Source organism: Miniopterus schreibersii (assembly GCF_964146895.1).
Source record: "Miniopterus schreibersii genome assembly, chromosome: 1".
Taxonomy (NCBI): domain Eukaryota; kingdom Metazoa; phylum Chordata; class Mammalia; order Chiroptera; family Miniopteridae; genus Miniopterus; species Miniopterus schreibersii.
The window spans coordinates 116854328-116873558 of NC_138101.1; positions in this window are offsets into that span (position 1 = coordinate 116854328).

Sequence of the window (19231 nt, forward strand, 5' to 3'; positions counted from 1 at the left end):
GCCACGTTCTCTTTCAAATAGTCGTGAAAAGAAACAGAGCAAGGTCATGAGGAGGAGATACTATCTTGGGAATTTATACTTTGGGTATAAGTGACGACAGTTTTTCTCTACCAGACGCTGTTCTAAGTCTTTTCATGTATTGACTCTAATCCTTACAACAAGCCTGTGAGGTAGGAACTATTATTAATAATCTCTGTTTATGGGGAGGTGAAGGCATACTCAAGTTAACTAATATTCCTAAAGTCACACAGCCAGTCAGGGGCAGAGATGGGCGTTAAACCCAGGTGGTCTGGTACGGGGTTCATTTTTCTTTTTTTCTTGTAAACAAGTTTATTGTTATTTAATCCATATACTAAACAGTTCGCCTCTTTAGGTATACCATGCAATGGTTTTTGTTTTTAGTACAGTAACAAAGTTGTACAAAATGCACCACAATCATTCTGCAGACCATCACCTCCACGAGGAACCTTGTGCTCGTTAGCCGTCACCCACGCCCACATCATCACCCCCCCAGCCCCTAGTGACCGCTTGTCTACTTTCTGTCTCTACGGAATTGCCTCTGCTAGACATTTCATATAAATAGAATCATGCAATATGTTGGCTCTTTGTGACTGGTTCTTTCAAGATTCATCCATGTTGCAGCATCTTTCAGTACTTCATTCCTTTCTATGGCCAAGTAATATTTCTTCATATGGTGTTAAAGATAAATTGAGGCATATTAAAAATGTTGTTTATTTGAGCAAAAATTAATTTAAATTGGGAAGTAGCCAATCTAGCGAATAGAAAGGAGCTCCAAGGAGCTGTACAAAATGAAAGACTTTTACAGGCAGAAGGGAGGGAGAACAAGGAAGTTACACTAGCAAAAAAGCAGGTTGGATATTGCAAAGCGACTTTACTTAAGGGAATGGCAGAGGTCTACCGGGCAGATTTCCTAGATAGTGCTGATCAGGCGATGACTGGTTTGATTCCATTTCTAGCAGAGCTGAAATTGTAATTAAGTTGGTTTGGTGGCTTGGGGCTTAGCATAAGCAAGTCCATTTAAAGCCTGTTGTCTTGTTTTTAACAATTGATATGCCACATATGATTATCTATTCAGCCCTTAATGGACATTTGGGTTGTTTACATCTTTTTTCTATTATAAATAATGCTATGAACATTCATGTGCAAGCTTTTGTGTGCACATATGTTTTCACTTCTCTTGGGTGGAAGTACTGGGTCATATGATAACTCTGTATTTAATCTTTTGAGTAACTACTAGGCTATTTTCAAAGCAACTGTACATTTTCATTCCCACTACTGGTGTACAAGGGTTCCAATTTCTGCACATTCTTACCAATGCTTGTTATTTTCTGTGTGTGTGTTGTTGTTTTTTAAATAGTCATCCTAATGAGTCTGAAGTAGTATCTTACCTTTGATTTGATGAATGTTGAGCTCTCTTCATGTGATTATTGGCTATTTGTGTATTTTCTTTGGAGAAATGTTTTTTCAGAGCAGATATTTTTAAATTCAATTGTCTTTTTATTATTGTTCTAAAAGTTCTTTATATATTCTGTATATAAGTCCCTTATCAGGTATGTGATTTGCTTTATCCCATTCTGAGGGATGAATTTCACTTTCTTGATGGTTTTCTTTGAAACATAAAGATAATTTTGATGAAATCCATTTATTTATTTTTTCTTTTATTGCTTATGCTTTTAGTGTCATATTTAAGGAACATGATTAGAATATTAGGAATATCTAATTCAAGATAAGAAGATTTATACCTATTTCTAAGATTTTTAAAATATTTTTATCTCTTACATTTAGGTCTTTGATCCATTTTGATTTAATCATTGTATATGGTATGAGGTAGGGGCCTAACTTCATGGTTTTGGATGTAAATATCCAATTGTCCCAGAACTATTTGTTGTAAAGACCCTCCTATCCCCCATTAAATTGTATTGTCATACTTATTGAAATCAGTTGATCAAAAACCACCTGGGTTTATTTCTGGATTCTCGCCTCTAGTTCATTGACCTCTATGTCTATTCTTATAGTACCACACTGTCTTAATTACTGTAGCTTTGTAGAAAGTTTTAAAATCAAGAAGTGTGAGTCCTCAAACTTTGTGCTTTTTTATAATTGTTTTGGCTATTAAGAGTCCCTGCATTTCCATATAAATTCTAGGACGAACTAGTCAGTTGCTGCTAAAAAGGCAGGTAGGATTTTGATAGGGATTGTGTTGACTCTGTAGATCAATTTCAGTAGTATTGTCATCTTCACAATATTAAATCTTCTAAAACATGAACATGGGAGATCCTTCCATTTATTTAGTTCTTCTTTAATTTCTTTCAACAATGTTTTCCAGTTTTCAGTGTATAAGCTTTACAATCTTATTACATTTATTTCTAAATAATTCTTTGTGACGCAATTCTAAATAGAGATGTTTTCTCAATTTTGTTTTTGGATTGTTCACCCAAATTTATAGAAATAGAATTAATCTTTGTATATTGACATTATATCTTATAATCTCTCTTACTTATCTATTAGTACTAATAGTTTTTGTTTTTTTGTAGGGACTTAGATTTTTCTATATACAAAATCATGTCATCTTGTAAAGAGAGACAGTTTTATTTCTTCCTTTACAATCTGGAAGCTTTTATTTTCTTGCCCAATTACCCTGGCTACAATGTTGAATGGAAGTAGTGAGAATGCACATCCTTATAATGTTCCTGTTCTTAGTGAAAATGATTCAGTCTTTCACCATAAGGTGTGATCTTGGCTGTGACTGTTTTGCAGATGTCCTTTACCAAGTTGAAGAAGTTACTTTCTCTTTTTGTTTGTTAAGCATTTTTATCATGAAAGGGTGTTGCATTTTGTCAATTGTTATCTTCTTATCCTTCATCAATCAAGATGATGTTATGGTTTTGTTTTTTATTCCTTTAATATGGCGTATTGCATTAATTGATCTTCAGATGTTAAGGCAACCTTGCATTCCTACAATTACCCCACCAGGTCATGGTGTATAATCTTTTTTACATGTTGCTGCATTCAACTTGCCTATATTTTTGCTATAACCTCATAATTGATTTGCCTCTTTTTACCAAGCTCAGTATAGTCTGTCCTCAGCCCACTGGCTAGAATGTTGTGATCATGCCATTCCCTTTTTTCAAAACCCTGTAGGGGGCTTCTTTTCCACTCTATTATTTATGAAAACACAATTTGTAATAAAAATTAAAATGTAAACCATGTCTGAGTTTCTTTGAACTACTTAACAAACAACCTTCTAAAATGTCCTTCAGATAGTTTGGCAATATTTGTCAGAATTACAAATGCATATAAGCGTTGATCTAGCAGTTCTACTTCTAGAAATTTATTGTATAGATATACTTGCTCAATCTTGCAGCTGATTTCTTATAGCAAGAGATAATAACCTAAATAAATAAGGAGGCTCTTTATTTTCATCTGTAACTATCTTCAAGATATATTATTAAAATTGCTAAGTAAAACAAACAATGGGTAGGACACTATACACATACACACAAACACAACACATTTGCTTGTATACATACAGACTATCTCTGGAAGGATATACAAAAAACTGGTAGCCTTGTTTGGCTTTGGAAATGAAACTGAAGGCTGGAAGGCAAGTATGGAAAGAGGATTATTTATACCTTTGAATTTTTAAAGATTTTAAACACATAATTTAAATTTTATTTTAAATATTTAAAATACTTCTTAATTAAAAATGTGGAATTTTGTTTGTTTTTGAAAAGATATTCCTGGTATTTTAATTGAAGAAGCAAAGGTTAGGGGAAGTAATCTTTGCTTGTGTGAAAAGTAAGCTGAAAATATTTAAATATTATGGTATAAATATGGTATAAATAATAGGAAATAACAGAAATTTAGGCTTAACACTTTTAGACAAGCTAAGGGAAATATGATAAATGATTACACATTTGTGTTTTGATGTTTTGACTATTCAGTATCTTAACTGAACATTTGACAATGTTCTTGAGATTTTAACATTTATTTTCAGAGCTGTCTTCAATTTGTGACATAGAATAATAATATATTTAAATGATTCTTTGCCCTATAATAAAATGGAAACATATGCTCGTATTTTTTCACTATGCAATGAATCTTTTTTTGTTAAGTTTCTTTATCTTTATTGTTGAAAATATTATAGATGTCCCCTTTTTATCCCCATTGAATTGATCCCCTCCACCCCACATCCATCCCACCCCCAGGCCTTCCCCACACCAATGTCTATGTCCATGGGTTATGCTTATAAACATATAAGTTCTTTGATTAATCTCTCCCCACTCACTCCCCCACCCACTTCCCTCTGAAATCCTTTAGTTTGTTCCATGCTTCTATGTCTCTGGATCCATTTTGTTCATCAGTTTATTTTGTTTATTATATTCCACATATAAGTGAGATCATGTGGTATTTATCTTTCTCTGAGTGGCTTATTTCACTTAGCATAATACTTTCTAGTTCCCTCCATGCTGTGCCAAAGGATAAAAGATCCTTCTTTTTTACAGCTGCATAGTATTCCATGTGTAAATGTCTCACAGCTTGTTTATCCACTCATCTACTGATGGGCACTTGGGCTGTTTCCAGATCTTAGCTATTGTAAATTACGCTGCTACGAACATAGAATTGCATAAGTTCTTTGTAATTGATGTTTCGGGTTCCTTAGGATATATTCCTAGAAGTGGGGGTCACTGGGTCAAATGCCAGGTCAAAATGTTTTTATTTTAATTATTTTTGTCTGTTTTTTTTCTAAATTCTCTATATTGAATACATATTACTTTCATATTGGGAAAATTTTCAAGGAAATTATTTGACACTTTTGCAAAATGTACTCTATTGACAAAGAATTACTCTACTTTTTTTTTTTTTTAACCAAGGGGTCCAAGTAAAAAGAAATACAAACTGCTGCTAAAAATGAAGTCACTGGTTTTTCTTGTTATGTTATCCAGCTATTAAATAAAAATTTAACAATTAGAAAAAAATGTAAAATACCTTCAGATCTATAGTTTGCTTCAGAGGTGATAAATTGAGTAGTTAATAGGGAAGGCAGGGAAACTCTCTTTTCACTGTCCACCTTTTTGCACCCTTTTAATTTTGTACTGTGTTTATACAGGGGCAGAGAAGGAACTACCTTTAAACACTTCAGACCTTCCATATAACTTTGTTAATGAAGTTATATAAATTTTTAAATGTGGTTAAACACCTTTAAATATATAGATCTTTATAATCACATATTCTAAACTTACTATAATTCCAACTGACTATTCATATCCATTTCTTTGGGGGTTTATGGTTTTACTATCAATGTTAATTTTCAACTGTTACTTGCATCTTATAGTTCTAGATATTCATAGACTTAATAAAGTAAAAGCTTATTTTAAAATCATATTTTCTTTTGTTTAACCTTATGAGTAGATTGTAGAAACCATGGAATTAAGATTGGCATGATGGTCTCTAAAATAAAATTTACAAAATATGTAAATCCATAATCTGACAAGCCAGTTGGTTAATATATTCAATGTGTTCATTATATAATCACTCTGGTTGTATTTATAAACACTAGTCCTTCTAATTTCTCCAGAAGTTCAACCCAGGAGGCCCTTTATGAATTACAGTTTGGGTAACACCATGCCAATCCCAACCATTAACTAAAATTCAGTCTTAGAACTTGTTAGGATTTATAAGGTACAAGTAAAAATGGCAAAGTGGTTTCTCATGATTATATTATTCAGAGAGGTAAATGCTGTTTCTGTAGAAATAATGGTGAATTCTTTCACCAGTTAATATATACCTATAAGATCTAAATGAGATCATCATCTTTCAGTATTTAAAGCAATCGAGCCCGACTGGGCGCGGCTCAGCGGTTGAGCATCGACCTAGGATCCAGGAGTTTGCGGTTCGATTCCCGGTCAGGGCACATGCCCGGGGTGCGGGCTCGATCTCCAGTCGGGGGCGTGCAGGAGGCAGCCGAACTATGACCCTCTCATCATTGATGTTTCTATCTCTCTCTCTCCCCCTTCCTTCCTTTCTCTGAAATCAATAAAGATATATTAAGAATAAAAATAAAAAGCAATCGCTCAGGCTCGCTCTCATATTCAGATTGGCAGCGTTCATTATCCCTTTCCTGAGCCTGTCTGTCTCAGGTGGTTCAAGAGTCTCAGGCACAGGCTTCTGTCATCCCAATGGACGGTCTTGTCAACAAATACCAGGAGAAAAAACGGATGAATCAATCTGATAGTTTCTGATGACACGTCTATTTTCTGCTGCTGCTGTTTCCATTGTGGCCACACGGAGTCACTGTTGAAAACCGGTGGTTTACAAAGCGCGAGGCATACTCTTCCCAAACCAGCGCAGCAGGAAGCCAGGCAGGGCGCTGCCTCTCTGTACAAGTAAAAAATAGTTTACTTTGATTTTGAACTTCCTGTGGGCCAGTATGGTATTGTGTCTGATTGCATCGCCTTATTTAAACCTCACAATATGCCTGTGAATGTTATTCTCATTTTATAGATGCAGAATCTGAAATGTAGAAAGGTTAAATAAAATGACCACGATCACGTGGTAAGTGGTCATTTTAACCCTGGTATGACTGACTTTCTAGTCACTGTGATTATAAGTCCATCCCTTCAATATGCTCATGTTTTTTACCTAATAATTCCACTTTAAGGAGCCTATCCTATTTAGAGATGCACATAAAGCTTTACACACAAGAATAATCAGTGCAGTCTATAATGGTAGAAATATTGGAAATAATCGAAAGGCACAACAAGGAGGGACCAGTTCATTCATAATCCATCTACATATTAGAACACTAATAGATTGTGTTCATTAAATGATCAAAATATTAGCCAGTCAAGATTTTAAGCATCTTACCAAAGAACTCATATGCATGCTATGCACTACCCAGGGACACAGACTATGGTGTGGAGAGGGCCTGGGGAGGGGGGTGGGATGGGATGGAATGGGTCACTGAGGAGAAAAAAGGGACACCTGTAATATTTTAAACAAACAAACAAAAAGATTCTGAGCATCTTGTTTCTTAACTGAACCCCCACAAAACCCTAGGATGTAGGTATTATTCTCATATATCATTTATTCTAAGACATCATCATTATAAGACACTCCATTATTTTATGCACCTCTAAGAAAAATGCTACCAATTAATCTCAGATGCAATGCTTTTTCACTGTAAATGGTGAGGCGTACTCTGATTTCAAAGATATTAAACTATGGGGGAAATGTTCATTTTAGAATTGATAAAATAAGCTATTATCGTCCTTCATTTTATGGGTAATGAACCTGAGGCACTGCCTTGGCCAGTATGGCTCAGTTAGTTGGAGCATTGTCTATGCACAGAAGGGTTGAGGATTCAATTCGATTCCCAGTCTGGGAGTGTACATGAGGCAACTGATTGATGTTTCTCTCTTTCACATCGATGTTTCTCTCTCTCTCCCTCTTCCTTCTTCTCTCTCTAAAATCAATTTAAAAATTTTTTTGAAAAGAAATTGAGGCACAGAGAAATGAAATAATTTGCCAAAAGTTAAAAAAAAAAAAAAAAAAAAAAAAGCTGTATGTAAAGGTAGAATAGTAATTAAGGTGACCAACAGTCCAAGCTTGTGGGTGTGGGTGTGGGTGTGTGGGTATGTGTGGGTGTGGGCGGGGGGGGGGGTGTCTCAAGGAAAAATATATTTTAATTTTTTTCAAAAAACCTACAAAAGACCCTTAGAGAATAATTCAGGTACCTCAAAACACAGAGGGATGTTGGACAGGCCTTAAACCATGGAAAATATTTCAATTAGGACCACAGGAACTGTTCAGTGAATTGAAGAGCTCTGAGCTACAAAGTTGCCTTAATCGAAAGTTTTGTTATATTCTTCACTCACATGCTCTATGTAAACAAGAAGCATTGACTCACATGCTCTATGTAAACAAGGAGCATTGACAACTTTTCTCTTTCCCCTGTGATTTTTTTTTTCCTAAGCAAATGTTGCTATTTTGTTAATATGAAGTGGCAGATTTAAAATCATGGATGCTAAAGTCAAGTACACCTGCTTGTAAGCAAATGTTTTTAAGTGTGACCATCAGCTTTGACTTTGTATATTTCACATTAAGTTCTACTTCTCTTTTTAGGGGGAGGCTAGGGTTTCCAGAGTTTATCCAGGGCCCTTATTCTGGCATCAGAAACATTTGATGAGTTTACTAAAATATAAAGAGTTCTAAGACTGATGGTTGCCAGAGATAGGGGAGAGGGGTTAGGGGACTGGATGAAAAAGGTGAAGGGATTAAGAAGTATGAATTGGGCCCTGGCTGGTTAGCTTGGTTGGTTGGAGAATCATCCTAATGTGCCAGGGTTGCAGGTTGGATCCCCGTCTGGGCGTGTGTAGGAGTCAACCAGTGAGTGCATGAATGGGTGGAACAGTGGCTCAGTGTTTCTCTTCCCCCCACCCTCTCTCCTTTCCTCTCTCTAAAATCAATTTTTTAAAAAAGTACAAATTGGTAGTTACAAAACAGTCACAGGAATGTAAAGTACAGCATAGGGAATATAGTCAATAATGTAATAACCATACATGGTGTCAGGTGTGTACTAGACTTATGGGGGAAACGCTCTGTAAAGTTATATGATTGTCTAGCTAATATACTGTATACTTGAAACTAATACAAAGTAATATTGAACATTAAAAAATATTTTTAAATAATTTAAAAAATAAGAAAAGTTTTAAAAAGAGAGAGAAAGAGTTCTGGGTTGTACTGCCAGACTTATTTATTAATCAGATTATTGAGGGGTAGCATTCAAGAATCTGCATTTTTTACAAGCTGTTAGATAAGCTAACCCTGAGAACCACTGCTGGAGACCATCACTGTGTGTATGTATGCGTGTGTGTGTACCTGTGTGTGTGTGATCCCATGGAATTCCACACTTTCCTAAAGAGGTTGTCTTTCCACATGAAAAACACCTCACCTAATCTAGTTATTGTAAGCGTTAATCACTTTTCTTCACAGAGAATAAGTTAATGCTCTTTTGCTATATTTGTTAAAAAAAAATATTTGCTATGTTTGCTAAATTTGTTTATACTAATTTTTACTCAGATTACAAAGAAGCTTATTGATTCACTTTTAATTGTGACCCCATCTTTTAATGAATTTTAGGCACTGAGACCTCAACAAGCTCATGAACTCAGACACATAGTCACCAGTACAGAAATACTCATTTCTACTCTTGCCACATTTTATACTAACTCGTATCTTCTTCTCTTTAAAAAAGTAAAGGAAGGAAAAAAAGAAAGAAGAAAAGAGGGAAGCAAGATTGCTTTACCATGTTTCTTTCCTATGCAGGCTGTTGTCCCTCTCAGAGCCATCTGTCACTAGCTCCCTTGTTCCCCTCTCTGGAAATGCTGCTGCAGCCAAGCTGTGGTGAGACTGTCCTCTTGTGGGCGAAGTGCCTGCCACAAGGCAGAGGAAACCAGCTTGGATGGGGACCTGTGACTGCTGGGAACAGTGTGCTCTCGCTCCTTGGGATGGAGCCCACGTTTTCTTGCTGGGTCAAGCCACTTCTGCTTGGCCTATGGCAACCCAGCTGGGTTAGGAAAAGAGAAGCCTGCCTAAGAAGCCTCACAGCTAAAGGCCCACAGACATTACAAATTAGGCTTATTCCTGTCCCAGTGTTCTGAAAATAAGCACTCCATGAAAGCCCCTGAGACATAAAAACAGGCCCTTAAACTGACCTTTCTAGAGAAACAGTTAAGACCTCTGCAAACTATATGAAATATTCAACAATTCCTTAGTTGGGTATTTCCTGAAAATGTCCTGTTTCTTATCAATTTTCTTCCAAGAACCCCAGGGAGATTTGCAGTGGAATAATCCAGTTCACATGGTAAAAGTGAAACCACTACCACACAGCTTATGATGCAATAAATAAAGTGTAAAGAGCCACGAGAGAAAACCCAAAAGTTTGGTATCTTAAAAAGAAAAACCACAGTGATATGGCTTCAACTTGCTGAACTAGTTAGCCAGGTTTCTCCACGCACAGACCAGGGGTTTCTGTTTCTAACTAGAGCCCTAGTCAGTTGAAAGAAATACCCAACCACCACCAAGGCCTGCACTGAAGTTCCCCTGCTTGAAGACATTACATTTTATCACTCTGTATATGCCATTTGTTTTCATAAAGTCTCACTTAATATTTTCTCCATTTAAACACTGGAATAAGAACCATCTTTACTAAGCATCCTGGCTTCATAAATAAGCTCAGAGGGATTGAGTAGCTTTTCCAAATCACACTAGTAAAAGGCAAAAAATAAAAAAGGAAAGAAGAAAGAAAGAAAAAAAAAAGAGAAAGAGAAAGAAAAAAGAAAGAAGTAAAAATGCATCTGGATGTTATGTAACACTAAACCCCATGTTCTTTCTTTCACCCCAGACTTTGCATCAGGGTAAAAGATACAAATACTATATAATTGATTATATTTGATTACAGCATATTTATAGGAGCTATACAGAGCAACATTTCTTTATATTATTATTCTCTAAAAGGAGCTGAATGTTACAGGAATGATAGGGGAGATTTGTGGGTGGAAAAGCTAGCCTCTGGACATGGTTCAGTTAGTTGCTAGTGACTCTGGCTAAGTCACCCCCTTGACCATTTTCATAACTTACAAAGTGAAGGTGTTGGATTAAGTCACTTCTAAGATCTTTGCTTACTTTGAGAATCTATCCACATCAACTCATAACAAAATTGAATCATGGATTAGAGCAATTTTTGACCTATAACAGGCTCCATAATCTACATCATTATCTTTATGTGAGGGGCACATTCTCAGGAAGGTCCTCTCTGACCTAAGGAAGGTCCAGTCCATAGCATCTCTCACACCTCTTTACTTTCTCCACCTTGTTCATTTCCTTCATGGAAGGAAGGTGTCATGAGTTGTAGTCTTATATATATTTACTCATCTAGAGTATCTCTCTCTCCAAGTTATAGGCTCCCTGGAGGCCACTGAGCTTGTCCCCAGCTGTTGTCTAGCACCTGGCATCATGACTGGCATATAATAAAACACTCAAATATTTGTTGAATAAGCGAGTGAGCAAATTGCCTTTAAAATGGTGTGGTGGCTATTCTTTGCCTCTCACTTGAAAAGTTAATTTTAGAAGCAGTTACCAGAGATAAAGGCAATAAAATCTTAATTTCCATGTACTACAAAGAAAATCAGAATGATATTCTCTAAAATGTTGACAGTATGTTATCTCTGAGCTGCATGTTAAGACTGGGGATAAATTTCATTCTCTCTCTTTTCCAGAATGTCTTTATTGAACATGAATTGTTTTGCAACTGAATTTAAGTTTTTTAAAAAGTCCAAACTCTGGTGTTTTTCTGGGGGCAGTTAAAGCTATAACTTGTGCATTCAAGATGGGGAGCTTATGGAATTCATATGGTGCACTAGGAGCATCCCCATCTTTAATTAACTGGAGGTAAGAAGATGTATGTCTTTATTCCAGCCCCCTTTAGAGGTCTGTGCCCCAGAATACGCTCATGAATCTTGGATCTCATGGGTGCAGCAGGGCAGATGATTAGGCTGCAGTTTACTTAGGTAGAACCACCCATAGGGCAGGTTTTAAACAGGCAAGAAGGTGAGAGCAAGGCTACAGGCAGAACTGAGGAGAGCTGGCCAGTGGCTTCACAGGTGGTAAATAGCAGCAGATGAACAATGTGGGTTGTATCCTTGGAGCCTATTGATCCCCATAAGCATCTTTTTAATGAGTGAGTGACCTGCTAAGTTCAAGAATATAATAATCCAATGGCTACATCATTTTGAAAGCAACATATTTGGGTTAGAATTTTGGCTCTGTATGTTATCTGAGTATCTAGCACAGTTACTTATCTCTAAATTTCAGATTCCTCAAATGTAAAACAAGGCTAATTTCAGCAACTTTCACGGTTATTGTGTTAGTGATAATAACTAACAAGTAAATGGAAGTATATGTTTTTCAAAAGTATTTTAGTACAGTATAAACACATGTAGTAATTGATTTGCCTTTCCCCCTAATGTCAAAGGTTGTTAACAACTTTTGATTGGATAAAAAATAAAATGAAAATGAAGTAGCTTCAATTTTCCCCCCTTCTATAAATAAAAAACTGCAAAGCTCTATGAATTTAAGTGATTTGCCCAAGGTCACATGGACAGAAATTGTCAAAGCAAAGGTTTGAATTTAAAAAAGTGCTCTTAACTTGCCCTGGATTTCCCAGGAACATTCCCCTCGAGCTTTCTGAACTTCAGCTCTCAGGGCCCCAGGTCTCCATCTACAGAATATGAGCTCCACAGGTGATTGCTATGAGGCCAATGGTAAACACTGATCTTAAACCCAGCCAGTATCAGCATGTCAATTCAGATCCTGAGGTACATTGGCCCCCCTCCCACAGCTTGGTGGCCAGGCCCACTGTGCCCCAGCCTGGCTCTCAGGAGGGGACACTGACAACCTTCTCTCCTTCCTGTGGCTCTGATGTCACATTAGGGCTGAAGCTGGAAGAAGGCCTCAACTAACAGAGAGGTGGAGGCCACCATCACCCTTCATTGTTGGGGGGTTTTCTACCTGGATAGAAGTAAGAATAATATAGATGTATTATTAAATATCAGAAAAGGTAAGGTAGAGTACAAACACAAAATTAATAACCTAAAATATGTCAAAAGTACCTGAAAACAACATTTACCTGTAGGCAGTGACGGGCTGATAAACACTTAGCAACCAGCTCTCTGACAACTCTTCCCTGACTTGCAGGTGATTTCCATGGTGTAAATACTCCCACCACAGCCTATGTGAAGCTACCAGTGTGAGGACCCCAGATGCAGAACTGGAAAGTGAAGCACAAGAACATATGATATTATAGTATTTCTACCACTCAGATATAAGAGACATGAATGACCTCAAAAGTCTAGAATACAATAAAATATATTACACAATCAAAAACTGGTAAGTAGTATTTATTACCTTTATTTTTAACACATATTTTACTTCCTTGAAATTTCATATCACTTCATTTTTAATAATAACCATGTTTAAAAACCAGCTCTCATAGATCCTGAAAGTTGAACACTGGCTCTGTGAGCAGGTAAAAATGGACTCCATGCTGCATGCTATAGCCTGCAGGCATCTGGGCAGAGGACTCCTGTTTCGGGGAGAGTGTTGGCCTGGCCCTCGAATCTGTGCTGAAGCTAGGAGGGTGAGTGGGGCAAGCTGCCCTCCCACCCTCAGCATTCAGCATTCTTAAGAACATCTTAGGAACAGGTCTCAAGCCCCAGCAGTGCCTCCACACACCCATCATCCCTCCCAGAACCAGGGCAAGAGAAGGCAAGAGATCTCTCTGGGTGTCTGCCGATCCCAAAAGGAATTAAAGCTAGTTTACCTAGAGCATAAGTGAAACTAGTGTTCTGTTATTGAGGCTTTCTGCCCCCCCCCCCCATCTGTATCTCTGGGAGATAGATGAAATTCCTTCTGTGCTTCTCCTCTCCCAGTTAGAGATAAAATATTATAAATATAAAGACCAGGTCAAGATATGTTCGAAATCCATTCATGTCTTGAGGAAGAGGCCAGATGCTAGAGGCTGAAAAGGAAAGTCAGCCTCCTCTAAAAGAGAGTCCAGGATGGGAAAAGTATCCAGTATGTTTCACAACTGCCCTATGGTCAGTACAACTGTGCGTGGAGGTGCCTTTGCTGTGGGAAGTAGATTTGAGAAATTGTTAATTTGGGTTTGGGGTCAGAAAAACATGGATTAGAATCTAGTTTCCTTGGATACATTACAGAAGTGCCCTTATCTGAACCCACATATACTATAGTTGGTTTTTTCCTGTACATAACATACCTATGATAAAGTTTAATTTATAAATTATGCACAGGAAGAGATTAACAATAATACATAATAAAATCATATAATTATAACAATGTTCTATAATAAAAATTATGTGACTATGGCCTTTCTCACCTTTCTTCTTGTGGTGATGTGAGATGATACAATACCTGTGTGGAGAGATGGAGTGAGGTGAATGACATAGGAATTGTGACATAGAATTAGGCTACTATAAGGGTGACCTGAACACTGTGATACAGATACTGTGACAGTCCATCTGACAACCAAGAGGCTAAGTGATTAATAGGCTGGGAGCCATACAGCATGGAGATGCTGATGATTCACGTCCCAGTCCGTTCAGTGCAGGATAGAGAGAGATTTCACCTCGCTACTCAGAATTGTGTGTGATTTAAAACTTATTGTTTATTTCTGGAATTTTCCATTTAATATTTTTGGACCATGATTGGTTGTAGGTAACAAACCTCAGAAAGCAAAACTGGGGGTGGGGGGGGGGAACTACAATACTTACCATCTTTAAACTCAAGTAAATCCATAGGCAAGTGGAGAGACTACTGCCCACTTCAGGATTGTTGCCAGATGACCCAGCTAAAGGGTTTAGGAAAGTGCCTGGGATGTTGGAAGTGCTCAAAATACAATAGCTATTATCTTTTATAAAAAATATATCTTTATTGATTTCAGAGAGAGGAAAGGAGAGGGAGAGAGAGAGAGACAGAAACATCAATGATGAGAGAGTCGTTGATCAGTAGCCTCCTGCAAGCCCCTGACTCGGGATCAAGCCACAACCTGGGCATGTGCCCTGACCGGGAATCAAACCCCAATCGCCTGGATCCTAGGAAGCTCAACCGCTGAGCCACGCCCAATCGGGCACAATAGCTATTATTGATGTTTTTAATATGGATGGAGTGTATAATGATGCTTCAGTATTATGAAATTCTTTCCAAAGCATCTTGATACTAAGAAAAAAGTTCTGAGGAACACGAATCCATGGCTTTAATAAAGAAAGGAAAGAAATCTCCCCCATCCACAAAAAAGAGAGTGAATCTGTTGGCAATTGTTTTTAGTTCTGTAACATAACTGCAAGGGCAAAAGCAAAACCTGTTTCAACGACCTGTTTTAAAACATATCACATGAGGATAAGCACACCACACCTTTTTTAGGCTGTTGAACAAAATCTGACCAGTTTCCTCTCACGTGCATGTGAAAAATACCATTTCAAAGGAGGTTAGGAAATTAATGCTTTTGGAGAGTAGGCTATTTTTGACTTTTTTCTCTACCTATGCATTTACATTTGCTGTTACAGAGTGGGGATCAGACCCTACCTACTTTTTAAAACCAATTCCTCCCTCACCCAAATAATATGTTGGTAACAGTTCCCTCACACCAAGGCAGGGCCCTTTCCATGCAGCATTTGCAGGTGATGAGGGGTGCTGGGGTGGGGGACTGAGGTTAGGTTCTTAAGAAGTGCCAGGAGGTGCCTGAGGTTGCACAAGTCCACTGATCCACCTGGGACTGCTCCAGGACGTTGGGCTCCAGGCAGTTTGGGGAGTGTCACAGCTGAACCTTTCTCCCCCTCACATTTTCAAATGTGAAAAGTGAAAGTTCTTGCTTGCACAGGCCCGAGCACAGAGCCTTGCACAGTTCCGAGCTATGTGGTCATTTGAAAGCCCAGGGTTAAGAAATGCTGTAGCAGGACTTTCCATTTGGGAGGTGAAGAGAGAAGCACAGAGCAGTGGTTTCTGTTTTCAAAGTGTGATACAAGGACCTCAAATATGAGGAAGTCAGCACAAAGCAGTTAATAAAAATATACTACATATCATACAAAATAGTGCAACTGAGGCACTTTGAGAGACCTAAGTTGTAGCTTTCTGCACATAAGAACAGAAGGCCTCTGATTCACAGACAGAACCCACTTACAGGCAGCCCTCAGATAAACAACAGCCGCAACTGAGAATATTTAGGAACTTCCCTTCTCCACCCACAGCTACTGGGGGGTTTCTCTCCCCTCCCCCACATGAGGACTCCTGTCCCTCCTTTGGTTGCTGTTCCCATTTTGCACAGTGATGGCAAAAGTTGGTGATTTTCTGAAAGGTGAGAAGGCAAAAGGAAGGTGAATCAATAAAGATATATTTTTTAAAAAAAGGAAGGAGGAGGCCAGAGGAAACTGTCCCTTTCCTCCTTGTCTGCACTCTTTCCCCTGAGTCCTAGGGAAGATGGAAAGGGGAGAGGGCTGCAGGGGCTGACGGCACACTGATAGATGCTCCTTTAGTCCTAAGGCAGCCAGGTGGGGCTGGAGGCTCCCAGGCCTTTTGTCTCTGCAATCTCATCTGGGATGGCTTAGGGTGCTGCTGAGGCAGAGCAGAATTTAATGATGCACCATGTGGTCTGTCTCCACAGGTCTGAGGGACAGCCACCTAGAGATGCTGAGTGAGGGGAGCAGGGTCAGCAGCTGCAAAGGGCCCAGGCCCTTCTGAAGGAAGGGCTTTATGTTTCGGGTACCAGAGGAGCCTGGCCAAAGCCAGGGGTGGGGGTGAGGCATAAGGTGGGGCTGCTGATTCCCCAGCTGGGGGAGGCAGCCCTGAATCTGCTCCTCCACTGGGTATTTCATCTTGGGGCTGATTTACTGTTGTTTTTTTTAGTAGTGTGCAAGCTAACTGATCAAAGCAAAGTAAAGCTTTATCATTTTGAAAGACTTAATATGAAGAATTTCAATTATAATCAAAATCCACTGGCATTATTACAAGAAAGTTAACATGTTAATCAAAGAAAAAGAAGAGCTACTCGGTTTTTAAACTACAGTTTCAACTGTTTAAATTTTTAAAAAATTATAATAATGGTTTTAAATTTATTACCTTCTGTCTATATGGTTTCTCACCTGAAGGTTATTATCAGAAGTTTGAAGAGATCTTATTCAAACATCCTGATTGGTAAATATGTGTAGTTGTTACAGCAAAACCATAGAGAAAAAGTTATGCTCATGAGATCAGGCTCAAGTTCCTCTTAACTTTAAAAATATCTTATTTAAAGCTTTATTCAAATTCAGTATTTATCTTCCTCAAATACTTTGCATTTTACATTAAAATTTAAGAAAACTGAACACTTTTTTTATAATTTAAGAAAATTGAACACATATGTGTACCCTAATTTATTCCAGTTTTTCTCAGTATTCTCTAAAACATTGTATTTTACAAATATGAAAAAGACTGGAAAGCAATGTCCTATGTTATATTTATTAGTATAGCTCCCCATTTGGGGTTCCATACGCCAATGCACTGTCCATGTAACCTACCCATGTTAATGATTTGGATTCCATGAGTAAATAAGTCCTGATTTCCAAACTACAGATTATAAGCCCATTATTGTCCCTACCTGTGGATGGAGATAGCCTCTTCAAGTAAACTGGCAACACTTACAAATTATTTTTAAGGTGCATTTTGTTTCCTGCAAACAGGTTCAAGACAGCTGTTTTGTAATGTTCTTTACAATGACTTCTTGAGTAACTCCACTCCAGTTGTGCACTCTCTGAGTCAGATGGCTTCTCGTCGGCCAGTTTAAACCTCACTTTGCTAGGCTCCCAAAGGAACAGGTTCCCTTTTGTAAGCCCATGTTAACAGTCCTGGTCAAGAAAACACGAGCAGTCTGCAAACTTTTTTTTTCTTTTTAGTTTTCTTTTCAGTCTCTTCCGAGCCACCAAATCCAATCTTAGAGTTTTAAAATGTTTTTGAGTAACTCCTCTTAATTCATCCTGCTAGATGAAATCTGCTATTGCATAAGTCTGAAACAGCCAGAGAGAACCCTGCTGGCTCAACCATTTTACCAGCCCCCTAAAATGCAGCTCTGTTTGGAAGACCTCTACATAGGAAGTTAGGCTAATACTTAGTTCCCAGAAGATTAGGTGTGGTTTTAGTGATCTCATTCAAGTGGGTGGGGGCAGGAATGGTTCCATGTTTCTATTTTTAAAATGGTTATAAAGATCATCCTTTGTTGGTAAAGATAACAGATGATGGAGAGACCTGTCTCATGTTACCATTAGAGGTAACAACCTGGCTCACCTGGTCTAGAGAAAAAAGCGTTCAGACTTCATTTTCGGCCAAGATTGAGACAGGGCCATATTCCACCAGTCCCAGTCCAGACGGAGGGGCTTTTCCTCCCGTCCTGGGCACGCTGCCCCTGCCCAGTTAGAGCCCCAGGGTTGGTCCAAGCAGCACTCCCTCCCTCCAGAACCAGACAGGCAAGTCCCCAAGACGGGCTTCTCCCCAGGCGCCTGGGATCCCTCCGCTGCCTGGGCAGGATCCGCTGCAGAGTTCCAAGGGGTGGAACACATCCCGGGTCACCGGTGTCACGGCACTCTAGTATTTAAAATAATTGGGGGGGGGTGATTTGGTGGTAGCCATTCGGTTCTCCCCGTTTGGGGCTCACTTTTACCCACTCTGCTATCATCGTCCTCCGTGCCTGACCTGGAGCAGTAGCAAACGGCGGGAGCTAAGGCCCTACAGGGCCTTGCTTCTCACCTGGCTGGCCCAGGTCGGCCAGCAACGCTCCTGTGACTTCCTGGGGTCAGAATAACGATCACTTTCAGACAGAACGTCGAGCGCTCGAGAGCCGGTTTGGTGCAGCTCTGAACGAGCTTGTGAGCCCTTTGAATCTGGGCGCTGCCTGGCGTGCCGCGTCCAGGTGGGTCAGGCGGAGGGGGTGTCGGCCTAATATTCTCTCTCCCCCTCTGGACTGTCTCGCCAAATATCTGGCTCACAGTAGGTGCTTGATACTGAGGGAGTATGAGGATGGGGCGAATGCAACTCTTTAGGTATTGGGAATGTCCCGCCAAGTGGATTTCGCGGAGAGAGGCGCCGTTTCCCTAGAACTCTCTTCCGGCTTCCCCTGGAGTAAAAGCTTTCCCCTCCAGGAGGAAGAACACTATAGATGATCTTTGGTCTTCTTTCCAAGCAGGACGGAGAATCCCAGACTCACAGCGGGGGTAGGAGGAGATCGATTGACACGCTTCGTAATGGGGCGGTGACATAGAGTAAGCAGGTCCAATGAAGAACAAAACCAGGTTTTTCTGGCGCAGTACCCCGGCCCCCACCCACGGGCTCGGCCCCCAGGTTCCCGCCCAGCCTGCCGCAGCTTTTCCCAAACGTTTAAACACGAGTGCGCGGGTGTAGACCCCGGGTAGTGGCTGTGCGTGGACCGCACCGGGACCTGGACGCGGTTAGAGAACTCCGGACGTCGCCGCGCCCACGGCCGCGCGGCGGGGCAGCTTGCGGCGCCTCTGTCCCCCGGGCGTGGTGGCACGGAAGGGCCCGGGCGGCCCGCCTGGGCCAGGGTAACCAAGTCACACCGAGCGCGCGAGCGCGGAGGGAAATCGTCTTC